The sequence below is a fragment of the Castor canadensis genome, chromosome 13, assembly GCF_047511655.1.
Source record: "Castor canadensis chromosome 13, mCasCan1.hap1v2, whole genome shotgun sequence".
NCBI lineage: Eukaryota > Metazoa > Chordata > Mammalia > Rodentia > Castoridae > Castor > Castor canadensis.
In genome coordinates, this window is record NC_133398.1 from 43,973,045 (window position 1) to 43,985,300 (window position 12,256).

Consider the following 12,256-nt stretch of genomic DNA (forward strand, 5'->3'; position numbering starts at 1 on the left):
TTATCAAGTATTAAGCAAACTGTAATCTAATAAAGTGCCTGTGAAGGTTTGAACAAGTCCTTGACTCAAAGCTCATTGAGTAGAGTGTGCTGTGTAAAGCCTTCTATACTTGTTGATAGAAAATCCTTCATTCACTGGGAGTTTCATTTGGAGTAAGATAGATAGTACAGCTTCTATGTGGAGGCTTCTGGGCCAGTACCATAGCTGAAACTTTTCAAGTCCTTCAGATGTTTGAGAATTTCTCCAAAACACAATGGTGGAAATAATCTTTTGCCTACTAACTGAAGACAAAATGATAAAATTAATGCTAGCAGGCACTTCTTCAAGGTGTAGTAACTATTTTGTCTGTGTCCAGTTAGAATACATTTCATGCCATTTTCTTGTCTTATTTTTCTGTCAGAGGAATTTTATCTAACATTTTGTGTTTATTTTTATGTTTAAGCCCTTCACGTAGTATGGTAGTGAAATAACATGAATAAAACAATGATGCCACCTACATTTAAATAGAAAAGTATGGTGATCTGATCTAGAACTAAAAGGAAATAAAGAAATTGAGAATTTCTTAAGGAACAGAGTAAAGCATTGTTCACTGGCTATAAAATTTTAACCACATTTTCTCTAAACTGCAAAAATTAGTTAACTTCTATGTTCTGATTATAAAGACTGCCTCAAGAAATATTTTACTGAACCATAAATTGTTCTGACTGCATTTCATGCCTGATAAAATCCGAACATTTATGGTAGAAAATGTAAACTCTTGTTCCATAACTAGTCTTTTAGGTTTTCTGAAATCGAGAAGTCTTGAAATTTTTTTCCTAGAAAATTGCATGATTAAAAGTTATCATATTGTTCTTTGAAAACAGGCTAGCATAATTAGGAATTTTGATCAAAGTAGCCTTGAAGTTAGTCTTGAGATATATTTTATATGATATATACTTATACACATGTATTTATACATATATGTACATATATTTTAATAAACTCATACATTAATGTGTGTATATATCTACTAATTTGTCTCAGTAAATGCCTACATTCCAGTGGATGTAACTATATTAATTTAATCTTCCAATGATGATATGATTGCTGATACTCTATAACACTGTATAATGCTTTCTTTTTTACAGGCCTGAGTATACCCCCATTGTCTATATCTACTACATAGATACTAATGTGCTGAAAATTAGTTCAAACTTTCCTTAAAGGAAAGCAAAGGATGTAATGGAAGAGCCAAATATATCTATGTTTGACTCTCAGATTTATGTCTCCTGAATTTTATAATCTCACTTTGGATTAATTTCCCTAAGAAACAGATTTCAGCTAGAGTTATTCATGCAGGAAATTTATTGCAAAGTTTACTTGGGATCACTGTATTTATAGGTGTCCCAAATCAAAGAAAGGAGGCTTGGTGTTTGTAGCCCCACATATGTCAGTAGTTATATGAGAGCTACCTGTGGTAGGGAAAATAACCTTAGTCAAAACTGCTCCCTTTGGTACAAAGAGGAAATTTCCCAGAGTAGCACTCAACTGTTAGCTACAATCAGCCAACACTTCAGACAGCTGGGGACATGAGTGATCATGAAGAGGTTGGTGGGTGATGTCCTGCCCATTCTACTTAGCTGTCCTTACTTCATAGAGGTTTACCGCATCTGAGAAAATTCAAGCTGTAAAAGAAAACTTCCATGAGGAAGGTTAGTGGGAACCACAGCCCACCTCTGCAGCTAGTCTTCAGATCACAAGTGATAACTATTGCCTCTCTGTTATCTCCTTTCTTCTACTATCCATTCTAGAATCCATACAACCTTAACCAGCACTGCTACTGCTTTATGTGGCTTACCCCATGGGATGATACAGGCCATTACTAAGAAATCTGACACCCTCCTCACCATTTCCTGCTTAGGCTGCTGTACCTATGAAAAATACTAAGAAATGCTCACAAATCATCTGGATGCCAGACACCCTTCCCTGCCCTCACTGTATAACAATAGTTGTTCCTTCTCCTAATGATGAGCTAATTCTCTTTGCCATACTGTAGTGGCTCCTCCCTTTGCTGCCAGTCTCTTACTACAGAAGCAAAAAGTCATTTGGTATAAGACACATCCTAACATTTAAAGAGACTCCCCCCATGAAATCATTACCTTTGAAAATTAGGATCTGTAGACCCACAGAGCCTAAATTTGTGGGAAAAAGAAATACAACATTCCTCATTTATCAAGTGGGAATGATTCAACCATTCCCACTCATCCCATTGGTTTGTTAGGCCCATGTATTCTACACGTTGAGGATGCAGTACCAAAAAAAACGACCACTGGTTTAGAATTTCATTACGTCTAGGATGGTACCCCATTATTCAGAATATTGTCTCCAAATTGGCATTTCAGCTATATTTCTTTCTTTCTTTCTTTCTTTCTTTCTTTCTTTCTTTCTTTCTTTCTTTCTTTCTTTCTTTCTTTCTTTCTTTCAGTTCTGGGGCTCTGTGCATGTTAGGAAAGTTGTCTACCACTTAGCTGCACACCAGGCCCAGCTATGCCCTTAAAGGCTGTTCTAAACTCTATCAGGCCAGCAGCTCCTAAGTCATCCAGCATGTACCAGGATGAGTGAATCCCACAATTATGCACCCACTTCTATACCTCACTCCAAAGATGTTGCATTGGCCAGGAGTAATATTATGCACTAGTGGGCATTGACATATAAAACCCTCTAAAAGGTCTCAGATCACAGTGTTGAACAAGGGCTTGCAGGTAGATAAGGCAAACTCTTATTTGGAATTTGTTTTGGTTCTAGTCAAAATGAATCACTGCTCCTTCTCAGGTTCAGTGTCATAATCAGCCAGATAATGGTCTCTGTAAGGGATTGTTCTGGAAATGAGGTTCAGCAGTATCCCCTTGCAGTTAGATTAGACAGCTTACCAACCTTTCCATGTGTGGGAATGAGATTACTGAGTGACCCACATGAAATAGTGTTACTAAGAAATGGAGTGGATGTTGTTCTAAGGCTAAAGAAAGACATGTGTGTGCTTGTGATAGGCAGATGGAAGGTCTTGAGTAATGTATTAGAAATATAATAAAGTAAAAAAAAAAAAAAAAAGGTTTCAGACGTTCTCAAGCTGAGCAAGATGGTAAGCCAGTGGCTAGAATGTGGTCCTTTACAATCTCACTAATTTATGTATTTTTATTCCTGCCTTTTTTATTTCTTGTTGTGATTACCCTTAATTTCTTAGCTCCATTTACTCTTACTTTCTTTTTGCTCAAGACCAGTTAATTTTCCAAGTTAAAAGAACACAGGCCAACTTACCAAATAAATTAATTTGGTGAATTTGCCTTCCTCATTTATAAAATTAAAGTAAAAAAACTATGTTGCATAGTGCTGTGTTTTAAAAAGATGTCTATAAAGTGGTTGTATATACTATGTACTCAATCCTCACTTAATAATTTTGACAAAATCCTAAATAATCTCTGTAGAGCTAAATAAGAAAGGTTATGGGTTGCCTAGCACATGCAAGGCTCTGGGTTTAATTCCCAGTGCTGAATTAAAGAAAGAAGAGAGAAAGGAAGGAAGGAGAAAAGGAAAGAAGGAAGGAAGGAAGCATAGAGACAGAGAGAGAGAAAGGGGGAGGGAGGAAGGAAGAAAAGAAGAGAAGGAAAGAAGAGGAGAAGGAAGAAAGAGATGGAGGGAGGGAGGAAACAAGAGAAAAGGAGAGGAGGGGAGGAGAAGGGGGAGAAGAGGGGAGGGGAGGAGAGGAGAAAGGACTGGCTTCCATTTTTCTGTTTGGGGCTCTGTAGAGATGATACATTTCCTATCCTACCTAAAGGGTTCACCTAATACATGTTATATACATGTGAGTCAGATTGTATCATGCCTGCCATAATGAAATAGCAACTATTATTTTTTTTTGCCTGAATACATATCTGAGATCCCAAAAGGATATTTTATTTCAGTGTTTTTCTCTCACCTCCTCATTCCTCAAAGAGAACAATGACTGGAAAACATTGGTTGGGTACTATGCTGCATTATCATAATTACAATGTCCCTGAGAAAAGTGTCTTGCAGTTTGAATATTCAGCATTATAATTACAATTTCCATAAGGAATGTAGAACAGTTATTATAAACAACACAATAATCACTTGGTCCATAAGGGAGAACAGATTATTAGGGGAGTGAGAAGAGAGAAGATGCAAAAAGCTGTGTTCTAATCAGCATTCAACAGGAGAAATATAGCACGTGAGAATAATTATAATATCTCCTTCAAATACTCTTACCTGAATTTATAGGAAAATCTTATGATAGCAGCCTTCTATGAGTTGATTAAGTACTGCCTATATAATTTTTCCTTTTACATAATTTAATTTTATCATTTTTGTTAGCATCCTCACTGTTATTCATAATTGCTATGCCACCAAGAAATTTTAAAAAGCAACCTATCACAAAATGCAATAAACACAAAATATTTCAAAAACAGTTTTAGGGGAAAACTGTTTGAAAATCCTCATTTATTTTTTCTCTCCACAGTTAAATACATCACTTTTGTCCAAAAGAAAATGGGTAAAAGTTTCTTTTTAATAAAGAAAAGATAATGTCCTTTTTCCTGCTTGTGTTGTTTTAATTGGATTTAACTTAAACTTTTTTTTCCTATCTTTTTCTAGGTAAAGGGAGAAAAACAGAATGCAACTTTCAAGGTTGGTATTTCTTATGTTGTCTTAAAACATGTACCTTAATATGAAACAGAGTATGAAAGTAGCAGAGCAAAAAATATCCTTAGCTTTTCACAGATAGCTATTAGAAGACATTATGTTTTTATTTTCTTTATTCATGGATGGAAAAGTACAACACAGACTTTAACAATGCAATACAATATTCAAATATAACAACTGATTCAAAACTTGGCAAATTGTAAAGTTGAAAATATTCAATATTTTCCTCTTGTATCCATCCATCCATTCATCATTCCATCCATCCATCATTCATATATGTTTTTTCAATGAATACCTACTACATACATATTGTGTGCAAGGCCCTGTTATCTGATTTTTTCCCATTCATACCTTGTTTGACCATCACCAGATTCCCAATATTTCCCTCTTTTCCAGGGCTTCTGGAATGTGACTATAAACTTTCATCTATTATCATAGGTCTTCAGTTTAACTTTCTGGTCTGAGAAATAAGTAGGATTTTTCCCAACCTTGCTTAGCTGATGTATGTTCAGATATGTGTACTCCCAAATAATTGGAAATCATCATCATGACAATGAAAAAATGACTACATTTCTAATCTAATAATGAATATTGTGATATCTTCACTGTTGTATGCATGTATGTGTGTGTGTGTGTGTGTGTGTGTGTGTGTGTGTGTGTAAGTGTATATGTACAGGCAACCATTGGGCAGTATAGTAACCAGTTAATACCACATTCCTTTCCTCAAAATTCTAGTATTATTTCCCTCTATCTTTTAAGCAATTTTAAGACTTTCTGACCAAGAACAAATATGTTGGCCAGACAGGAAGCAGATGACAGTTGGAGACTGAAGCTAATTTCATGAGAAACAGAGATTGATAATTTTCTGCTGAGCAAGAGTTGCTAAATGGAGATTAATATCAGATTATTTATTAAGCTAATTTTAAATGGATATTATGTTATTTTAATTTAGGGGATTTTTAATTTGTTTATTTTAATAAACATTAATGTATTTATAAAAGCTTTCTCAATTTCATTACTATCTTTGGTTCCCCAAGTACATTTATTAAGTCTTGAAATCCTCAACAGAAAATTCTACTATCAAAGGTGTTTTCAGAAACATAGCTGTCATAATTGAGAAGGGATTCCCATATCTGTCTGCCTATCTAATTTAATTTAAATTTCCTAAATCACCTGAGCTATCACTATATTTAATTGTAATGCTGGAAGGCAGTATTACAGAATCAGATTGCCTTGATTTGAATCCTTTTTGCCTATGTACTACCTGAGTATCTTGGTCCAGCTTATTAACACCTATAATCCTTGGTTTCCATAGTTGAAAACTGATAGAAGTAAAAGTACTCACCTTTTATAAGATTGTTAAGACATGAATGAGGTGATATATTTACAAGTCACCTGTCGTGTTGTAAGTGCAATGGATGATAGCTTCTTCTCTCATTACTTTGCTGTATTACAGTCACTGATAGCATTATTACCGGGGGCAGGCAGCCTCTTTAGTGCTCTGAAATAAACTCTGGTGGACCTCATCTCTAATGCTTCACCAATAGAGGTGAATGTATTCATTGTATGTCAAGATTTTGTTAAAATGTAAATCACCTGGGATCATCCATCCAATTGTGATACCTTGTTGTGGCAAATTATATGTGCTTCATTTTCTTTGGTGGTATTTGGGATTGAACCCAGAGCCTTGAGCACTCTGGTCAAGTGCTCTAATACTTGAGCCATGGCCCCAACATTTTGTTTGCATTTTGTTTTAACAATAGGGGCTTCTTAACTTTCTGGGGGTTGGATCAAAGTCTTCTTCTGCCTCTGCCTTCTGAGTAGCTGTATGACCACATCCCAGGTACCTCATTTTCTTAATAAAAGGTTTTGATAATTATCAACAAAGTCATGGAAACAAGCAATTTGAGTGATTGATAAAGGTAGAAAATAGAGGAGAAAGTTCTGTCAACTCTCAAATCTTGTTGAGATGGAAGCCAACATTGCCTGTCACTTTATGTGCAGAATATGCCTCATTCTTGGTGTGAAAACTGACAAATGGAAAGGAGGCTGAAAATTAATAGGAGAGAGGTAACCTTACATAGAAGTTGGCAGTCATTCTTCTCTGGCAATAAATGTAATAGGATAGGAAATCTTAAGGGCAGATTGGAAGAGTAACACATAAAGAAATAGAATGGGGGTGAGGTCTATTCCTCTTAGTAAAATCTCCAGGGTTTTGTGTGCATGCTTGGTCCTCAGGCACCAATGTAGGTAAGAGAAGCAAGGCTCCAAGTTGAGACTGGCCAGTGACCTCAACCTAGAGAACTAACAAAAGCCATTCAGAGACAGTTTCTTGGTGCTGGAGCTCATAGTGAACTCAAGGGCAAGGAGCCTGAGTGAGGAAGTCTCACTTTGTCCAGCCTACCTGCTGGGATACTTCAAAATGCACTGAGTGATGGCACCAGGGAAGAGAGATTTGCCAGCTTCACAAGCTAACAGATCCATTCCAACACTTTTTTTTTTGGTAGTTATATGAACATGGTAAGCTTAGAATTTCTGTAAAGACAGAACCCTTTCTGACAATGGAGAAAATGACACATCCAACTTGTAATAGAGATTGCTGGGGATATAACAATTCAAGTAAAATATCATAGAACTAAAAAGTCTTTACCTGGTATCTGAGATACCAAATTCAGAGGTGACATGTAAACACACTTGGATAAAGGTACAATGTAGCTCTGCAATGACAAAGTGTTCTGGTCTGAACATTTCAGAACCCTTCTTGAATAAGAATAGTGTCCTTACAGAATAGGTGCTGCCTAGGGGGGGAGAGGGTTGGTACCAGTGGGAGTAGGGAGGAGGTAGGGAAACGATGTGGGAGGGTGAGTATAGTGCAAAAACTGTGTACACATGTATGTCTCATGGAAATATGAGACCTGTTGAAACTATTCCAAGAATGGGGGGGGGGGATAAAGGAAAATGGAGGAGGGGGTGAATTCAAGTATGATATGTTTGATATATTGTAAAAACTTTTGTGGATGCCACAAGGTACCCCCACCCAGCACAACAATAAAAATTTTAAAAAATAATAATGCCCTTATAAAAGAGGCCCCAAACAGCTGTTTTGTACCTTCTTACCACATGAGGATACAGAAGGCATTGTTTAAGAGGACATAGGCCCTCATGATATACCATGTGTCAGCCTGCAAATATTTTTGGACTTCCCAGCCTCTATATCTATGAGAAATAAATATCTAGGGTTTTTTTCCCTTTCTTTCTTAGAAACAAGTTCTCACTTTTTAGTCCAGACTGGCCTCCAATGCATCTCTTTCTGCCACAGCTTTTTAAGTGCTAAGATTACAGGTGTGTATGCTTGGCTCATATCTGTTTTTATAAATTATCAAGTTGACAGTAATTTCTTTTAGAAGTTCAATGGACCAAGACACAGTGGCTCTTCTCAGTGAGTCTGAAACCTCAGTGAATTGAAATGGAACTATGATCTCCGTAATAGACTTCACATACAAATAGTAAAACTTATCTCAGATCCTTGAAATTATAATGCCTTGGTGGAGAAACTAAAAGGAGAAAATAATTCTAGATAGTTCCTATCCTACATCCAGGAAATAGTTAAATATTTCAAGAGCCCAACATTGAGGTGGCCTATGACAGCCAGTCTATTCTTATAATACTCCATGGTCACTCAACTGTTTATATACACTTGGTATAAATCTTTCTGATGGCTTATCTTAGACACTGTTAGATACTGTAGGTATTTTTGTGCTCATCTTAGGAAATGAAACTATAGTTTCTTAGATATAAAAAGTACTTCGACTATTACTCATTTTAATATTTTCTTTTTTCATCAAATAATAAAATCAAGGCTCTCAGAGGAACAGCAGATGATCCTAAGTCATGGCCAAGCAGGGGCCATGACCACATTGTTCAACTTCCTCCTTACCATGGAGTGTCCAGACTGGTTGGTCAGGAAAATAGGAAGGTCTCTTGTTTGAGATGGAAACGGTTCAGAAACGCTACAGTCCATACCATCCTATTTCCTGAAATTGTTGTACTTGCTATTTATAAGCATTTCGTAAATCATCATACTTCCCTGACTCTACCATCATGAGGGAAGAGTTCCTGGCCACATTTCTCTGTATTTCTTATCATATTTTAAAAGTTCTAAGTAAATATGTTGGGTAGTTTGTTTTTGATTACAATCCTTATCTCAACCAGCAAAAATCTTTGTTCCTTCCTATTGTTGCTTATACTCTCTCTACAACAAAATTAGAAATAAGGGCAAAATAGTTTCTGCTGGGTATTGAGGAGGTGGGGGGGAGAAGGAGGGGGCGGAGTGGGTGGTAAGGGAGGGGGGTGGGGGCAGGGGGGAGAAATGACCCAAGCCTTGTATGCACACATGAATAATAAAATAAAAATAAAAATAAAAATACATCCCACACAGTAAAAAAAAAAAAGACAAAATAAGCTCACCGAAGGAGCTTAGGTGAGGGCATAGCTGAAGGTAATGACCATGTTTGATAATGTTATATTGCTTATTTATGCTTTCCTACTTCCCTAAAAAGTTTTTCAAAGAAAAAAATAAATCAATGTAATTGGTATTCAAATTGAATTGCATTGACAGCTCTCCTAATCAGCTGAATTCCTTGTCCCCAGAATCTAGAGTCAAATCCACCTATGTTAGAATTCTGGCATAACACATGACTTGGGAGAGCTCATGAGCTATAAATTCATAGCATTTTAACCACACCACAGCATTCTTTTTAGAATTAGCAATGGCATAATTTAAAAAAAAAAAAAGAACAATACACATCTGCCTCTTTTCTAGATCAGTGAATTCCATTGACATTCATTGTAGAAGATGGCAGGAGGTTGCTAAACGTAATAAGCTAGCGAAAGTAGATGTTGCTTTTGTTGTTTTTGTATATTTTAGGATGTGTGTGAGGAGTGGTCAAAAGGAATCATTTAAAAAACTTTCATGTGGAGATTGGTTATAGCTCAGTGGTACAGCACTTGCCTGGCATGACAAGGCTGTAGATTTAATCCCCAGCATTAAAAATAAAAAATCACTTGGCTGGGGGTACTTGAGTTTTGTGACTTGGCAACTAAACCATTAGGCTTCTGATGCCTGTTGAAAATACAAGTATATCCTAGCATTGATAGTTGGGAAAGTCCAAAGGGTAAACATTAGAACAAATGAACTCAATTTTTTAAATATAGAAGAAAGGTTAGAAATAAGAAAACTAATTTCCTTTTTATTACCGATTGTAAAGCTAATTTCCTTTGTCCTTCCTGTGTATTTGAAAAGAGGATGTGGCTCTTACTTCCATGTCATTGCTATTTAATATTTTCACTCTGGCAGTGTTGTGTTTAGATTTGAGGACCACAAATTTAGAAGGCTATAAATAACCTTGCAAAATACACAGAATGTCATTCAAGGAAGCACAGATTAAATGATTATTAATTAAAGAGAAATTCCAATATTCACTTTACTGTTTCAAGATCATTAAAGGTGATCAAATTTATAACTCAAAACAACTCTCGCAAATCCCTTTCACCCTTCTAATCTTTTACACTAAGCAGTGTTTTGAATCTTCATCACGATAAACTTATAAGCGCTATTTCTTGACATTTTTGTGCTCTCTCTCTCTCTCTCTTGAACCTTTCTTTATACCCATCTATCTCTGATTTGTTTCCAGTGCTGGGGATTGAACCCAGGGACTTGTGCATGCTAGGCAGACACCCTGTCATTAGCTACATCACCAACTTTTCCTCTCCATGTTTGTCTTGGCATATTCTTCAGGTTCTCCTATAAGAAAGAAAGAGATAAGAACTGATTGTGGAACTACTAAGTATACTCAAATGTCAAGTCTTTCCTCAGTCATGTAAATTATGCAACTAGAAAGGAGGATAGTGGACTGTGCTATTGGCAGAAGACTAGGCAGAGGCTGCAGGCATAGTGGACAAGGCAATGAATTAACTTCTAATTGAATATGGGATAGCTTTTGTGTCCCTTTTCTCCCAAAACCCAACTAAAATAAAAACAAAGAATAGAGTAGGCATAAACCTGTCCCCTCTCCCCTCCAAAAAGTAATCAGAATAGGGAAGAAAACCAAACTTAAAACAGCAAGCACAATTTAAATCATGAAAAGTGGACAAAGGGTGCTCATATTAGCAGAGCATAGGGTTGAAACTGAAGCATGAAGAAGAATGAGGCATTTGATCTGCAGAACTCTGAAAAAGCCCAGAAATTATGTATGATGGTGAGGATTAAGAAAGTAACTGATGCTGGTGGAGTGGCTCAAGTGGCTGAGTACCTGCCTAGCAAGCATGAGGCCCTGAGCTCAAATCCCAGTACTAAAAAGGAAAAAACAAAGTAACTGAAAACTGGAAAGGGGAGGTTGAAAGTCTGTAAATGATACCTCCCAGGTCTTCTCTCCCATGCCACAAGGCCAGGTAACTATCCATGCACCATCTTGTCAAAAATTTAGGATTAATTTTTTGATTAATTAACTGGAGAAACACTATTCTTGGAAATACCAGTCTTAACTGAGAGACCAGGCACTCTACTAAAAACAAATGATTTACTAAAGTCTACAAAAAATTAATAATTAAACAAATGTATATTTATTGAGAATTAGGACCCTTAACATACCTCCTCACCTTGGGTTTCAGGATAGTGGAAAACAAGTTTAAAAGCCTAAGGCAAGAGAACAGCACACTCTTCTCTGGAGAATATTGACAACCCAAAAGGAAAATAACTACAGATATGGACACTTTTATTTCTCCCAGGAAAAAATACAGCTTGGTGCTTTACTGTGGGCTCTACAGGAGCATGCTAGCTGTCAGGTCCTGCTCAAACCCTGCTCAGTCAACCTTTCAAGTCCTGCTCTTAAACATAAGCAGAAGAGAACTGATGACTATGAAAGAGGGACAACAATACAAACTGAAAACAGTAGACTGTGCAGGGAGTGAAGGAAAACATTAGGGGAACTAGGCATGTCAATCATCTCAGCTACTTAAGAGGCAGAGATCAGTAAGATAATGGTTTGAGGCCAGCCCAAGGAAAAAGTCAGTGAGACCCCCATCTCAACAAATAAGCCAGAATGGTGGATCCTTTCTGCAATCCCTGCTACAAAGGAGATATAGGTAGAAAGATTAAGGGCTGAAGGTAGCCCAGTGCAAAAAATGAAAGATTCTTTTCAAAAAAGGACTAAGAACATGATTCAAGTGATAGAACTGCCTGCCTAGCAAATGTCAGGCCCTAAGTTAACACCTCAGTACTGTCAAAGAAAAATTAAAAAATAAATAACACCCTCAAAATGAGGAGACATATCCCTAAAAGCTATTCCTAAAATTGGATGCTATAAAAAGAAGGACCAACCAGAGAAAAATTAAAAAGCTCTCATCAACAAAGTATATCAGTAAATGTATATATTGGAAGTTATACTTTTGAAGAATGCCTAGAAAATAGAAAAAAACAACAAAAAGATTAAAAACTGGGGAAGGTTCAGCAAACCAGAATTAATTCAGAATACCAAATACCTGATGCAAAATAGTTCATGGTATA

The 12,256-nt window shown here is 36.5% G+C and overlaps 1 protein-coding gene across 44 annotated transcripts in view; it reads left to right on the forward strand.

Moving 5' to 3' along the window:
* Lingo2 (leucine rich repeat and Ig domain containing 2) overlaps positions 1–12,256 on the forward strand; it is a 1,208,229-nt gene that overhangs the window by 781,610 nt on the left and 414,363 nt on the right. For 36 of the 44 annotated variants that reach the window (XR_012440409.1, XR_012440405.1, XR_012440406.1 and 33 more), the window contains one exon: positions 4,645–4,677. The exons of 1 other annotated variant lie outside the window; for it this stretch is intronic. The gene's annotated coding sequence lies outside the window, so the exon portion shown is untranslated. Of the gene's footprint in view, positions 1–4,644; positions 4,678–6,455; positions 6,536–12,256 lie in introns of all 44 variants that reach the window. 7 more of the 44 variants (XM_074051641.1, XM_074051634.1, XM_074051633.1 and 4 more) reach the window with 1 other exon arrangement.